This window comes from Aethalodelphis obliquidens, unplaced genomic scaffold, assembly GCF_003676395.1.
Source record: "Aethalodelphis obliquidens isolate GAN/ISIS:26980383/991018 unplaced genomic scaffold, ASM367639v1 scaffold11, whole genome shotgun sequence".
Taxonomy (NCBI): Eukaryota; Metazoa; Chordata; class Mammalia; order Artiodactyla; family Delphinidae; genus Aethalodelphis; species Aethalodelphis obliquidens.
This window is the reverse complement of record NW_020837955.1, coordinates 39,149,555-39,166,022: the sequence shown is the minus strand read 5'-3', so window position 1 is coordinate 39,166,022 and position 16,468 is coordinate 39,149,555. Positions and strand designations below refer to the sequence as shown.

The 16,468-nt window shown below is 45.3% G+C and overlaps 1 protein-coding gene across 10 annotated transcripts in view; it reads left to right on the top strand.

The window, feature by feature from the left end:
• Positions 1 to 16,468, top strand: part of TEX36 (testis expressed 36) — a 45,098-nt gene that overhangs the window by 18,239 nt on the left and 10,391 nt on the right. For 7 of the 10 annotated variants that reach the window (XM_027112907.1, XM_027112906.1, XM_027112902.1 and 4 more), the window contains 5 exons: positions 1,831 to 1,951; positions 3,524 to 5,285; positions 5,661 to 5,776; positions 5,926 to 7,511; positions 10,542 to 13,197. The gene's annotated coding sequence lies outside the window, so the exon portion shown is untranslated. The other 3 variants (XM_027112908.1, XM_027112909.1, XM_027112910.1) reach the window with 3 other exon arrangements.

The following is a 16,468-nucleotide window of genomic DNA, read 5'->3' as shown; positions in this document are numbered from 1 at the left end:
AATATCAAAAAAACAAACAACCCAATCCAAAATGGGCAGAAGACCTAAATAGACATTTCTCCAAAGAAGATGTACAGATTGCCAATAAACACGTGAAAGGATGTTCAACATCACTAATCATTAGAGAAATGCAAATGAAAAGTACAATGAGGTATCACTTCACACCGGTCAGAATGGCCATCATCAAAAAATCTACAAAGAATAAATGCTGGAGAGGGTGTTGAGAAAGGGGAACCCTCTTGCACTGTTGGTGGGTATGTATATTGATACAGCCCCTATGGAGAACAACAGTATGGAGGTTCCTTAAAAAACTAAAAATAGAACTACCATACGACCCAGCAATCCCACTACTGAGCATATACCCTGAGAAAACCATAATTCAAAAAGAGTCATGTACCACATTGTTCCTTGCAGCTCTAATTACAATAGCCAGGACATGGAAGCAACCTAAGTGTCCGTCGACAGATGAATGGATAAAGAAGACGTGGCACATATATACAATGGAATATTACTCAGCCATAAAAAGAAACGATATTGAGTTATTTGTAGTGAGGTGAATGGAGCTAGAGTCTGTCATACAGAGTGAAGTAAGTCAGAAAGAGAAAAATACCGTATGCTACCACATATATATGGAATCTAAAAAAATAATGGTTCTGAAGAACCTAGGTGCAGGACAGAAATAAAGATGCAGGCGTAGAGAGTGGACTTGAGGACACAGAGATGGGGAATGGTAAGCTGGGACGAAGTGAGAAAGTGGCATGGACATATGTACACTACCAAATATAAAGTAGATAGCTAGCGGGAAGCAGCCACATAGCGCAGGGAGATCAGCTTGGTACCTTGTGACCACCTAGAGGGGTGGGATAGGGAGGGTGGGAGGGAGAAGCAAGAGGGAAGAGATATGGGGATATATGTATATGTATAGCTGATTCACTTTGTTATAAAGCAGAAACTAACACACCATTGTAAAGCAATTATACTGCAATAAAGATGTTAAAAAAAATTATAATACAAAGACAAGTCATTTGCTTCTGTGATTCAGTTCCATAATAAAATGAGCATAATGTCTATCAGTGTTATTCCAGTAGCTTTTATGCCCACATGATGAACTGAATGCCATATTTCATCTTTTGTAGAAATTGGGGGTGTTCCACTCCCAGGAATCTGATATTCTCACACTAGCACATAAAATATGTATACAAGCATATTTTTAAAAGTAATTTTTTACTTGTATCACAGTAATACACATGCATTAAAGGCAGCAAAGTAGAATGATTAAGAGCAGGGATTCTGGAGTCAGCCCGCCTGGGTTGGAGCCCTCTCCACCTCCCTCGATCTATTTTCTTCCTTTCAAAATGTGGAACAGACACCTACCTTGTAGTGGTATGAGAATTAAATGAGCATACACAGAAAGTGTTTAAAGCAGGCCTGTAGGAATGTGAACACTGTACCTTTTAAAGTCAAACAGTGCAAAAAGGGCTGTAATAAAAAGGAGCAGTCTCTGGCCACATTCCTCCCGTCTCCCCATATCGCTTCCAGGTAAGTGCTCACAGCTCCCGGCTGTTGCTTCTGTTGGTTACCACTGTAACTCCAAATATTATTCTTACACAAATATTTCTTTTAATCCATTTAATCCATTTTTAAGTGTGCAGTTCAGTGGCGTTAAGCACATCCACAAGGTTGTGGGACCATCACCACCATCCAACTCCACAGCTTTTTTACCTTCCCAAACAGAAACTCTGTGCCCATTAAACAATAGCTCTCCACTCCCCCAGCCCCTCAGCCCCTCATAACCTCTATTTTCTGTCTCTATGAATTTGCCTATTTTAGGTATCTCATAGAAGTGGAACCACAATATTTGTCCTTTTGTGACCGGCTTATCTCACCGAGCATAAAGTCTTCAGAACTCATCCATGTTGCAGCAGGTGTCAGAGCTTCCTTCCTTCTTAAGGTTGAGTAATATTCCATTGTATGTATATGCCACATTTTGTTTATGCATTCCTCTGCCTGTGAATTTAGGTTGTTTCCACCTTTGGGCTGCTGCAAATGCTGCTATGAACGTGGATATCCAGATATCCGTCTGAGCCTCTGCTCCGTTGTTTGGGATGGCTGTTTCTTTTTTTTTTTTTTTGCGGTACGCGGGCCTCTCACGGCTGTGGCCTCTCCCGTTGTGGAGCACAGGCTCTGGACGCGCAGGCTCAGCAGCCATGGCTCACGGGCCCAGCCGCTCCGCGGCATGTGGTATCCTGCCGGACTGGGGCACGAACCCGTGTCCCCTGCCTCGGCAGGTGGACCCTCAATCACTGCGCCACCAGGGAAGCCCTGGATGGCTCTTTCTTGATTAATCATTTTTTAACATTATCTTTTAATTTCCAGACATGTTAAATCAGACATGTGAGGACTTAATTACAACTCCCTACTTTTCTACACACTCCCCACCCCCACCCTTGCATAGTTTTGGTTAAACAAACAACCAGTGTTTTGTCTGTTGTAACTTTACAAATGTTGTCAGCTGCTGAGCGAGACGTGCTCCAGTCCCTTGTCTATTTTCCGGAATACTTTTTTTTTTTTTTTCTGGCGTTAACAGTGACATCAACTTTACATTTGCTCAGTTTTCTATGTACTATCATCACTACATTTTCCTTAGTGCCCTGCTACATGTTTACTGATAACAAGCTCCACTGGGGCAGGCATAAGGTTCTTTTTTGTTTTGTTTTGTTTTTCTTCTTTTTGCAGAAGCCCAATATCCTCCTGCTCCAGTCTGGAGTGGATGTTTCTTTGCACCACTGCATCTTGTGTGTTCCCTTCTTTCTCCTGCTATTTCCCGCATCCCATCTGTGTAGTTCGAAGCACATATTTCAATAGTTTCCTGAGAAAATTTACATGGGATATAAAAATGTTGAGTTCTTGCATGTGTTAAAAATATATTTGTTTTACCCTTACTATTTGGGAAGATAGTTTGGCTGGGAATAGAAACCTGAATTGAAAAATCATTCAGAATAAGGCACCCTTGTTATTGGTTTTAGCTTTCAGTGCTGCTGCTGAGAAATGGTTATGCTACTTGGATTCCTTTTTTTTTTTTTTTTTCTGTTTTATTTTGAAAAATTTCAAGCCTACTATTAAAAAAACCTAAAGAACAGAACAACAAACACCTGAATACTCCACACCTAGCCTCATTATTATTAACATTTTGCCACATTAGCTTCCTCTGATTTTGTCTTTTTCTCTCCTGGTCAGTTGGTCTGTCATCCATCCATCCACTTATATTTCTCTCTCTCTATGCATATATTCACATATATATCTATATGAGTATAATTTCCTTTGTTGAATATTTGGAAGGTACAGGTATTGTGATGCCTCCATCCTAAATACTTCAGCATAGCTCTTCTCAGAACAAGGACATTCACCTATATTTGCATAATATTATTATCATAAAATAAAATCCAATATAGAGTCTGTATTTGAATTCCCCAATGGTCTCATGTCATCCTTTATAGCTGCCTTTCTTCTTTTGCTGATCCAGGATCAAATTGCGGCTGTCACATCACACGTGTTCATTGGAATGGACTCTATCTGTGCCCCGCCCCTGTCTGGAGACCATTCAGTGTGCTCTGGCCAACTTGTGGCTGCCAGAAGCTGCGTCCCTGTGCCTAAGGGCTTTTCTCCAGATTAGCTGTGATTATTAGCCTTTCACTGAATTGCCCATTTTTAGTCCTGTGCTCCTTCACCTCCATGTCTCATGTCTCACCTATGAAGGCTCTCGGGTTCATTTTATCTGGAGGATAAGCCTCTGCTCGCCTGCTGGTGATGTCAGAGTGGAGACGGGAGGAATAGTTGCTTGGCTACATAGGGTGGGAAAGGAGTGAGGGTTTAACCCTTCTGTCTACAACTTTTCAACCAATCCTCTGTTTTCAGCCCCTGACTTGCCCTGCCCCCACTTTCCACACTATTTGTGTCTCCCAGTTCTGTGTGTGTCACCTGGCTAACTTCCTAGTGGCACCTGAGATGTAGCAGCTGCTCTTTGCTGCATCCGCTACTGTCTCTCCACCTGCTTGGTATATTCCAAAACAATCTGCTGCATCTTTCTTTCCTTATTGTCTCCTCTTCAGTGCTCTTCGCTCTTGTGGGTCTACACCTTTGAAAAATTCCTTTATTGGAGGGATTCCAGAAGGAGAGGAAATAGAAGCATGTGGTAAATTGGCCATGTTGACCCAGAAATTTGTCTGTAGCATATTTTTAGTAGAAAAATACCTGTCATTTATTCAAGAGTATTAAGCACCTGCCGTGTACCAGGATGTGGGGGTGAGAGCAACACCAAAGGTAATTCCTGGGTTTATGAAGCTAGTAGAACACATGACATATTACAAACTGTGATGGGAGCTTTGAAGGAAGGTTCAGGTTTCTACACTTACCTGGGTGAACCGACTTGGTCTAGAGGATGTGATGTTTAAGATCTGAAGGATGAATAGGAGTCAAGGAGATAAAGGGGTAAAGGTGGGCATGGGGCAGAGCAGTGTACTAAGGTCAGTGGGAGCAGATGGAGGTCTGTGGAGGGAATGCAGAAAGGGAGGGGAAGATGGTGCGAGATGCAGCCAGAGGCAAGGGCAGGGGCCAGAGCGGCCAGGGGTCCCTGGATCCAGGAAAGGCTGTCTTTGTGCTCAGCGTAGTGGAGACCTCTGAAGGGGCTTTAAGAGTTGACATGGTTTGATTTACATTTTCAAAGCCCACGGGGTGCAGGATGGCTTGGTGAGGAGGGCGGTGTGGATGTGGGGATTCCTGGAGGGAGGCAGCCACCCAGTTGAGAAGTCGTGTCACTTAAACCAGGGTGTTGGAAGCAGAGTTCAAGAGAGGTGGATGGATTAGAGAGATATGCCGAGACTCGGGGATGGCTTGGATTTGGGGAGTGGAGGAAAGGACGGTACGAGGATGACACCCAAACCTTTGGTGTGTGGAACTGGACGAATGGTGGTGCCACTCACAGAGGCCAGAAGCTCTGCAATATAACTAGATGTTAGATCAGAAACAACTGAATTGTCCAGCAATAGAACAAGCAAATGGATTGTCACAGAGGCAGAGTTGGAGCAGCTATGGCTTCAACCAACGGGAAGCCAGAAAGTTGAGCAGACTAAGGAGAAAGAACGCGGGTGGTGATTATAGAAGATAGGGTCAGGGTCAAGGTCAAAGAACTGGTGATCAATGAAAGAGCCTCTCAACCAATCCCAATCCCAGTTTTTAGAGGACAGGATTAGAGAAGGGGGCTCAGAAGGAAAATTCAAGGATGTTGGGTAAGTCGCTCCTTTTATCTTTTTATTTTTTTTGATTGGGGTATAGTCGCTTTACAATGTTGTGTTCGTTTCTGCTGTACAATGAAGTGAATCAGCTGTATGTATACATACATCCCCTCCCCCTTGGACCTGCCTCCCCCCCTCCCCCCATCTCACTCATCTAGGTCATCACAGAGCACCCACTGAGCTCCCTGTGCTATACAGCAGGTTCCCGCTAGCTATTTGTTTCACACACGGCAGTGTATATATGTCAATCCCAATTTCCCAATTCATCCCACCCTCCTTTCTCCTCTGCCCTGTGTCCACACATCCGTTCTCTACATCTGCGTCTCTATTCCTGCTCTGAAAATAGGTTCATCTGTACCATTTTTCTAGATTCCACATGTAAGTCTCTCCTTTTAAAATGTGATGTCTCCATTTCCGAGGGAAGTTGGTCATCCCAGATGGCCACAAGGAAGAGATGGCTTGGCCTCCAACACTGAATTATTCAGGTGGGTTGTACCTGATGCCACTTGTCTGGAATGGGGGGGCAGGCTAGGCAGAGCCAAGCGGCCTCTACACAGAGAGGGGCAATGGGCTTCAGTCAGATGCAGGGAGGGGCTGTGCTCTGAGCAGGTATTGAGGTGCCTCTCTGCTTCAGCCCTCCCAGGCTCTCAGCTCCAGCTCCAACTTCATCCCCATCCTGTACCACCCTCTGTCCGCCAGGGTTCAGCGGGAAACAGAGCTCGCTCCAGACGGTTTAGTGAAAATGCGTTAATGAAGGCATCACTCATGAACCCACGTGGGACTACAAGCCTTCATCCCTACCACCAGGGGACCAAAGGCATAAAGGAGGGAGTGGTGTTCTGGAGCTCAGTGAAGACTGGAACCAGGGCAGAGGTGGAAGGAAAATAGAGGTTACCAGGGAAATTATGCCAGAACAGGAAGGAAGTAGGGAAGAGATATCCCAGGTTTTCCCACCTTTCTCTTCTCCCGCGTCCTATCACTCAAACCTGCCAGAAAGCCAGAAGGCAAAGGAGCCCAGGTGATGCTGTTGGCAGGGTCAGCCCTCTGGACAAGTCAGACAAGGATGGAGAATGGACCAGGGAAGGGGGCAGGTGGAGAACCCCTACCCACATCCCATCCTGACCTGCCAGCAAAGCTGCCCGTGCTCTGCAGTGGCCACAGTCCACACAGCTGCTGCTGGGAGATGCCTCCCTCTGAGGGTAACCTCAACTTGGGACCTGCCCAGACCTCAATGTGCGCCCCAGATCTGGCGGGGAGGCTCGCATATACCCACACTCAGAATGAGCACGGAAACTTCTCCCAAGGCCAAATGGAAATGGCTTTTGGATCACCCACCATTTGGCTGGATTATCTGCACCATTGCCTCCGTCCATTACTGAGGAGAGCCAGGAGGGTCTGGACTGTCCTTGGAGTTCCAGGATGACCTTGTGGAGAGCTGATTACAGTCTGTGTGCGGAAAAAGAAGATGTCTGACTGTCATTTTTTCCCTCTCTCTGGTTCAGCGAAGCTTGATCTTTGGCCTGTGGCTAGATCCCATATTGAAGAGCCTGTCACTGCTGGTGATTTTGCTTGGAAGACCTCAATTCAGACTGAAGCAAGCCTTTCCATTAGCAAAGCTGTACAGAATCCATATTTGCCTTTGAGACTTACAGGCTCCCCGTGTGGTGCTTGGGGGGCCCCTTCTGCACAGCACTGCTCCTCGCCCTCAACCCACTCACATGCCACCTGGCTGCACCCCACTACCTCCAAGTCATAATAAGAACAGATGCCAACACAGCTGCAGGGGGTCTCATGTCTGAACCAGGAAGAGAATGAGAGGCAGAATCCAAGGTCAGGGCCTGGGAGAATCCTGGAGAAGCCATCTTTGAGAATTAGGATGTCTTCTTGGTGGGCTTTTCTGGTTGGCCCGGAGAGCATCTACCTCTGCCACAGCCTCCTTTACATCCCAAAGCCCCGACTCTATGGAGCGGCCTCCAGAGCCTCAGAACGGGTCCTTAGCTCTGGTCCTGCCCATCTCTGATTTCCTAGGCCCCCTCCTCGTTCTGCCCTCACCACCACTGAGTTCCCATGGGCCTCTTGACAAAATTCATGCACTTTGGGGGACCAGTAACATATAGTCAAAAGAGCTAACATTTATTTCCACCTAACTATGTGTCAGGCACTTTTTTGTGTGCATTTGACCTGCATCAACAGCTTCAATCCTTACAGTAACCCAAAGCGGTAGGTACTAGTTTTTTATTTCCATTTTACAGGTGATAAAACTGATGCACAAAGAGATTAAGTAACTTGCTCAAGGTCGCACGCCAAGTAAGTGGCGGTGCTGGGCTGCAAGCACCCCATGCTGTGTTCTCATCCACCGGCCAGCGCTGCCTCCAGACGCCATCCCTGCGTGGGTTTCCCCAGGGTTTTTGCCACTGCTTATACATTTCTAAATGTTGGAAGTTTTGTCCTGCAGAGAAATATTGAGAAATACAGAGAAATATTGAGGTACTAGCATTCAGGTGGCTTTTGCTTCACTGTACAACTTAGAGAACACACAACAGATAATTCAAGATACACTTTTAAAAACTCTGTTTTCCTCCACTGGATTGGGTTAGAACAGAGGTTGGCAATTTTTTCAGACCGAAGAGTCCAACTGCACTAAAATCCAGAAAACATGGTCAACAAAGATGCAGGATGAAAACGCCTATTTTGTTTAACAGAGAAATATGTTACTTTAAATGATATTGATAGGGTGATTAATAATGGAATGAATTAAATATGGAAGTTATCAACTCTGGTCCTTAAGACTGAGCCTTGGCCTTGATCACTTGGCCAGTGCCCTTGGGGCCTGCCTTAACCCCCTGTCAGGTGGAAGTCTGTCAGGTGATCTATTAACTATAAAAATTAACGCTTGTATCAAAGAAATCATGGCAAAAGCTTTTCAGTAGTGGAGAGGAGGGGTACCCCAAATTGACCTGATCTACCTTTTTGGGGTCTGATTCCTGAGGATGTGAAGCACTGACAGTTTCAGATTGTATTCAGAAGAGCCCGTGAAGACGTTTGAGCATGTCTTAACATTCCTGCTTAAAGACCTCAGCAGCTAGAGAGCTTCCAGAACTACTGCTGGAACTTGGAACTGCATTATTCCTCACTGTTTGACTTCAAGGTCTTACTGTTAAAAGTCTGGGTTAAGGGCAAGGGTCAGGCTGCTGCTGACTTTAAGCTTTATATGATTTTACTTTCCATAATGCAAAGCTTATTAAGGTGGATTCCACTAGAGCTGACGGGAGAACTTTGCCTGCCACCAGTGTGGACGCATTCCTCATTCAGGCCGTGGGCCCTCTAGAGTATGAACCACTGATAACTGACCATGGTACCTTCAGCACCTAACGCAATGTGGAGGATTGCCTGTAAAACACTTTCCTGGAACACACGTAAATTCATGATTTTACCATAGTCAGTCTAGCCCTCTCTGCTCTAAGCAGACATCATGGATTCTCTATATAGCTTAATTTACATGCCCTTCTCCTTGTCCGGGCCTGAACTGTTGCAAGATATTGATCATGCATTACTTGCTTTGCTATACCTTCTTTTAAAATTCTTTTAGCTTTGTTTCCTACCACAATAACAATACATGCTCATTATGGAAATTTGGAAAAGCTCAATGAAGAAAAAAAAGAAATTCAATTAATTCTAAAATTTTAGTGTAACTTTCCATGAATGTGTATGTACATTTTTACAAAAGAGGATCACCCTGTAGAAGTATTTACCTTTCTTTCTGACTGTACAATGCAATGTAAACATTTTTCTGTTGTCATTCTTCTATGTTTTTCATGACTGCATTGGGTTCAACTTTATGTTTCGATTTTTTTTCTCTAACAAATAGTATAATGAGCGTACTTCGGGATACATCTTTGTGCAAACATGTGGGTATTTTCTTGTGGTAAATTTTCAGAAGTAAAATTACTGGATCATAAACATGGATGTTTTTAAGGCTTTTGGAGAGCTATTGCAACCAAGTCACTCTTTGCTGCCAGTAGTAATTTCTTAATTCTTAGTCCTGATGTCAGTGCTGGCAGCATCACTGGACAGGGTCTAAAGTGCTCCCGACTGCCCAGTGGGGTATGTGTTACCAAGAGGTGACCTTTGTAGATGCGACTTTCTGCTTCAGTGGTCCTTTGTTCCTTACAGATGAACTGGTCTTTAAGGGTTCGATGCTTCCCATGGCTTTTTGTTCAAATGTCTCTTTTAAAATTGATGTTGAATGCAACCTCCAACTGGAGATCATGTACTGTCTGTTGCTCGATCACTCAGCTTCCATTCTTGTGGATTTCCCACTGAACCAACCTCATTGATTTCTCCTTAAGGATGGCCTGTAGGTAAGGGCTCCCTTACCTGAGAGTACAACCTTCTCTCTAGAGGCCAACTTTGTGAGGGCTTTGCCATGTGGAACTATTCTACCCACAGGGATTATTTTGCCTTAGACAATGCCCTGCTCTCCAGGATTGGCCATGGGGATCTTGCTGGGAAGTGAGTTGAGGTGTTTCAGCACGGCAGTTTTTTAAAACTGGGGTCTGACTGTTCTCTGCGGCCTTTTCAGATGCCAGCAACAGTTGGCCACAGTAGGAGATGCTCACTGGAATGTTCCCGGGCTGTCCGTGCACAAGTCACAGTTGCTCTGGCCAATGGGAAATGAGAGCTAATTTGCTCTAAGGGCCCTAATTGGCTGATGGTGCAGTTCCGTGCCTACTATTTTAAGGCTGTGTTTCTGGCCCCAGCTTGGCAGGCTTGCTTGAGACATCTGGCAACAATGATCAGAATGCCTCTTTTTTTCAAGGAGGCTCACCATCGATTCATCTATGGACTCACAAGGAAAGACTCATTTAGTAGAGCCAACATGTTTCAAAGAAAAGTATATTTTCATTAACTAGCCTCAAAGCAGTAATTACATGTTCAGAGAACTCAGTAAAAATTTATTTCTAAATATTTGGCAGTGAAATGTTGAAGGCAGCGCGTGAGTACGTGTGAGTGTGTGTGTGTGTGCGCACACACGTGTCTAACATGTTGCATGTGTTTTAAATAAACCCAGCGTCTAAAAGGAAGCAGGAAATACAATTGTAGACTTTGAAATTTAATTTTTAGCAACAGGATGTGTTTCTAAATACTGCTAATATATCAAAAGGAAAATGTGTGTTTAAAGGCTTTAAAATTGTTATCAAAGCAATTGTAAAGCAAATGAGGTGGCTTTTATTTTTTATTTTTTTACAGTGGTGGTGTCTGAACACTGGAAACCAAATTTCAACCGAGGATCAAAAGCAACGGTGATGTCTTTGCATGAGATGCAGCTGAACTTCGATGCTCCCGCAATCTGATTCACAGTTTATAATCACAGTTATCACAGAACCATTAAAAGCCTATTAACTTGAATTCCCACAATTCCTTGAGGGCAAGGGCAAAGAGAGAGCAACGTAACTTTGAATGTAAATGTAACACAAGGTTCGAACAGAGAGAATCTCTTTTAACTGTGCCAGCGGAAGATGTATGGATGCATCTACCCTAGCAGATGGCTGATGTAAGAATACAACGTGAAGTCTTAGGAGGCTCGGGATGTTATGAAAACGATTTCTCTGTGAAGCGACTGGTAAAGTGTCTGTCCGCCCCAGACCTCTTTCTGGGAGGAGGAAGAGGAGGTGACTTGTTAAAATGTGTTAACTGCACGCTGGGTTGGCTGGACAAACACTATGCGGTGTCTGATCGAATCAGCCTGAAAAGAATCCTCGGCCCCATTCAGCGGGAGCAGAAGCCCAACTGCTGTCCAAGCCCTCGTCATGTGAGAAATCTGATTTCATGTTTTTCCACCCTTCAGTGCCTGTGCTGACATTTCCCCTAACAATGCTATTATGTGCTGTACAGCCAGACAGTGCAGTCAGTAAGCTGTCCTGAGACTTCGGATAAAACGGAGAGCTCTTATCTCACTGCAAAACAATTAGAGACCTCGTGCAGCCGTGAGCTGTGTGCATGCCAACATACCAATGCTGGTCTGTTCCCAAATTTCTGAGCCCTCCCTGGAGACATACACGCCTGCACATTAGGATGCTCGCTCTAAATGGCCCACATGCGTGTGCCCCTGGCGAGCTGGACGTGGTCCTTGTCTCACCTTTGTGAAGGAGTATTGGAATCACCTGAGGAAGGAAAGCGCGTTCTCTCTGCCGTCTCCAGCGCTGGTTCTGAAATAACTAATTCCAATCAATCCATCCTCACCTCATATGAGTTCTTCCTGCAGGAACTGCCCACATTCACTGTCCAGTTTGATCCTGTTCCCACGATGGAGAAAGCAAATGGCTTGGTCCCGAGGGAGCAGGTTATTGACTAGGTACTTAATTAGGCACACAGCCCCGATGGGGTCATTCTGCCACTGTCAAAACGACTGGACCATGGCATGGCGGAACCATGAATTCGGTTTACTATCATTTGCCACCGTTGAATCAATGGGGTAGGAATCTAAATGAAACGTTAAGACAACCACACTGCAGCCTGTTTATATAACTGTGCAAAGAAACAGCATGTGTCTCAGGGTCCTCTGGGGGAAAACCTCTACTTCCCTACTTCCGTATCAGGCACACTGAGGTCGGTGTTATGCCTTCTAGAACGGTTTTAAGCGCCGAAGGGAAAACCTCCTAGGAAAACAGGATAAACTCTTTTAGCCTCCTACTTGAGTTTCCAAATCTTTAAAAGTCTAAAAGGACAGTGATCCTTGCCCAAGAATTAGGCTGCAATTCTTCTCTGTAGGTACAAGGTCAAATGGGCCCAGGGGTGCCCTGAATCCTCTGTCTTTTCACAGAAAGACCGAGAAAGCCTCAAGCACTGACCAGGGCCTTGAGATTCTCCAGGGTGGTGCTTCTCAAACTTTATGTGCACACAGATCACCCGGGCGTCTTGTTAAAATGCAGATTCAGATTCAGTCGGTCTGGGCATGGACCTGAGACTCTGCATTCCTAATAAACTCCCAAGTGGTGCTTGGGTTGCTGGTCCAAGGACCACACCTGGAGCAGTGAGGCCTTGGTGGTGGGAAGGTTCCTTACCTCACAGCCAACTTAGAAGGAAGTAGGGAAGAAAAGACCTTGCGAAGGCAACATCGCAAGCCTTGACGCTGTGTCCATTTCCTATCTGCCTTTGCAAGGACCCCCGGTGACAGAAATACCCTGGAATGTGAAGAAAGAGCAAAGCAAGAAAGGACAAATTGGTGGTCATCCACACAATTCACTGAATTGATGAACCTCGGATCCCAGTCGAGCTGGAGAAATCGGGGTGTAACGTCAGGACTCAGCCCACGTCTGTCATTTATGACTTTGTCTTATTATCTTTGTAACAAGGCTCTTTTATTAGCTCACAGTTTGCTGCCAAGGTGATGAAATCGCCGTTATGTTTTATGGTACACGGTAAGAGGAGAGAGGGGATCTTAAAAGACCTACAGATCTCTTCTTCGTTGAGGGACCTCACCTCCTCTCTCTCCTCCCTGCATGGGATGGAGATGAACTTACCATCACGTTCCAAGACACTGTTCATTTCCTCTTCAGCTGAAAAATATATATGGCTGTTTTGCTTTATGATTGTGGAGGCCGGCATTTTCCATTCCAGTGCTCTCTGTTCTGAAGCACACTTGTAATTACTGCTGTCTTTTATTCTGTGTCTTCGGAGGACTGTCCCGTTCAAACTGCGAGAGGACAAAAGCTGCTGTCTTTCCAGGGTGGAAACAATAGCATCGAGTCTTCACGTAAACCTCAACAAACACGGAAACACAGAAGTGAAAATGGGAATAACAAACGCATCCAGTGGAGAAATGGAAATCAAACTAAATATTTCCACCTGTCTTTTTCAGAATTTGGAGAAAGAATAAACTCAGCACGCCTGCTGCATCCTAAGGGTGAGTCTTATTTCTAAGGTGATTGTTCTAAAAAAGCAAAAGTTCTTAACTGGCGTGTTGTTGTTACCTGTTCCTCAAGTCTCTGTCTGTTACCGACATTGGCCAGATGGTCAAGGTCACAAAGGGCAAGGTGCCGGTCCACAGCTCTTGGGTGGCCTGGAGGCCCTGAATGGCCCGCCTTCTGCTTTTTCCTCTATCATCTCCACCCTGCGCGGTCCTCTGACCTCCTTTTGGTTCCTGAGTGAGTCAAGCTCCACCCAATATCAGGGCCTCTGACAGGCTTTCCCCCTACCTGGCACGTGCTCCCCTCAGTTCATTGAAGTCATTCTTCATTTCTTCATCACCTTCCTGGTCACCCTTCAGATTCGTGCAGGTCGCACTGTCACATGGTCTTGAGCACCCAGTACCTCTCATAACTATAACCAATTATCTGTGTGGTAATGTCTGTCTCCCCACAAGAGAGCCAGCTTCGTGAGGACAGCGACAGTATTTACTGTGACCTTAACTGTGTCCAGTACAATTTGCTAGATGGCAGCAATTTTTTGAGTGACCAATTCTCCAAGTTATCAATGAACCAAAAGCTTCTCTAGACACGATTTGAAAAGTTTATAGCGATTCACGTTTCAGCAAGGTTGTCAAAAATTGTCATTACCTGGGCAATGTCTCACATCCTTACCGACTCATGCGTGTCAGCAGAGTCAAGCGTTTTTATAAATGTTACTGTTTCTACCTTTCAGCTGCACAAACTTCCAGGTTGGTCAAGTTCTCCTTCTTGTCTTTCAATTCATCTTACTTGTCTTGATCCAGGAATTGTTTTCTTGAGTGGAAGGGAGAGAGATGCAGTTGATTTTCCAGATAGTTTGCAACATAGGGTAAAACAAGCAAACAAAAAATGTGCTTCACGTGACAGGTGCCTGAGTACTTTTCAAGATGATGTGCAAATGGGTTGTGCATCCATTGTAATTTCCATGAGTTCCGTACGAATCATGAACCATAATAAAAAACGTACAACTGAGTCACCTCAATTCTGTTGCTATTTGCAGAAAGAATCCAGATAGTTTACCTTGCAGGGTGAAAAGAAAACGTGTTTCATAATTCAGATGCCTGAGAATTTCTCAGATGCTCAACATTTTACATGCAGATGGCTCGGCTTTTCCCATACGCAAGTTAAGTTGTCCGGGATTTGTGGACGTGAAGGTGGAGGTAAAACTTTTGGTGGCATGATGAACTGCAGCATGCCTGTGTGTGCAGGTCTGAGAGTTGTGCAGGCAGCACACCTGGGCGCGTGGCCGATGCATGTGTGAAAACACACCTGTGGTTCCACCACTTTCCCACCAAAGACAGCAACTTGCTAATTAAAACAAGGAATGGCACAGTGCACTAAAGACACGTGGAAGAGATAGGCACAGCTGCTTTTCATAAGGTCCTTAACACTTCGGATGTAAAAGATCTAAAAGTCAAAGTACACGACAGCTGTCATTTCGAAAAATACATTGGGTGGAACAATTAGATACAAAGGTTGTAGATAACTCACTGAAAATAATTTTTGGTTAATCAATAATTGGGGGTCCTAGTCATCTGACGTATTGGCAAATCCATGATTTACTACTTATGAAAAGTTGATTTTGGTGATTGTCTTACCACTGTTTGAACACAGTGCTGGCACACAGTGGGTGTTCCCGTCAGTATTTGTTGAATGAACGTGCCCGTGTCTCAGCACTGCCTTCACAGCTACCTTTAACAGGCGGTGTTGCATCACTGCATTCTGAGCAGGGCCCAGCTCGTGCAAAGACCCAAAGCAGGATGGAGCTCCACCCTCTGGTGTTCTCGGCCCCAGTGATCTTAGTGCCCTGAGTGCTACAGGACTTGTTTTCAGAATGGGTCTCCAAGTTCAGCTCAGTAATTCAAACCTCCGAAAAGAATAACATCAACAATGAACAACCCCACCCCGATCTGCAGCTAGGAAATCCTAGCTGAAGAAAACTTGAATTTCATTTTTCCTGGCCGGGTTTTCTTTATTTGCTTTTGATTTTCTTGGACAAATCTTTTAGAATTTTAAACAATCGTTCAACAGGGGAAAATTGGAATACACCTTAACCAGTGATTGTATACCTTGTTTAATAGAGCATAAGACTAAATACAGAGGAGATGAAGAATATATTTAGAAACGGGATTTTAGATCTAAAGGATTTTCTGCTCCATCGGTGGAGACAAAGGGAATGTCTGTGAAATACTATGGTTTGGAAATGGCACCGTTGCTAGGCCTTTAGTCTCAGTCTTCAGCTCCCTCCCTCCTTATTGCTTTACTCTCAGTCTCTTGATGTGGGAGAAGCAGCATTCTGCACTCATCCTTCCCCTCCATTTGTGCAGAGCTCCCTGGCATGACATCTGCTGGGGAGGGAGGGGCCGCCCCATCGGAGGAGCACATGATAGTAGTCATTTGACCCCTGGCCTGCCAGAGCTCACAGTGAGGAGGGATCATGGCTAAGAGGCCCAGTTTCATGCAGATTAAAGAAAGGGAGTTAAAAGCAATCCTAGAAAATTCACTGCCCAGTAATTTAATGTGGTCAGGGAAGTGCAGTGAAACGAATCCTGTTTGATGCTGGCATTGAAATCGGCCTCAGTACATCTGGGTTCTAGTTTGGACTTTGCTACAAATTAGCTGTGTGACTATGGGTGCGTCCCTCCACCTCTCTGAGACTCCCTTTCCTCATCTGTAAGTGGAGATGGTTACTAACACCTGCTCAGTTTCAGTCTGTGTTCCACCTCAGGCATCTCATCCAGGAACACAGCTCTCTGGGCCGTCGGTGCTGGCCAGAGGAGAGGTCCCATATCACTAACACGGCAACTCTTGTTAGGACACCCTCGTCGATGATTAGGGGAAGAGGGTCTTGAGGACACAATTTCTTAGCAAAAAACAGAGAGTTGGACAAATTCTCCCACTGGTGTTTACTCTTATTTTCACATGGAGTAGCCAAGAGAATTGTCAAGACACAGAATTTAAAAAAGGAAGGAAGGGGCTTCCCTGGTGGCGCAGTGGTTGAGAGTCCGCCTGCCGATGCAGGGGACACGGGTTCGTACCCCGGTCCGGGAAGATCCCACATGCCGCGGAGCGGCTGGGCCCATGAGCCATGGCCGCTGAGCCTGCGCGTCTGGAGCCTGTGCTCTGCAACGGGAGAGGCCACAACAGTGAGAGGCCCGCGTACCGCAAAAAAAAAAAAGGAAGGAAGGGAGGAAGGGAGGAAGGGAGGAAGGAAGGGAGGGAGGGAGG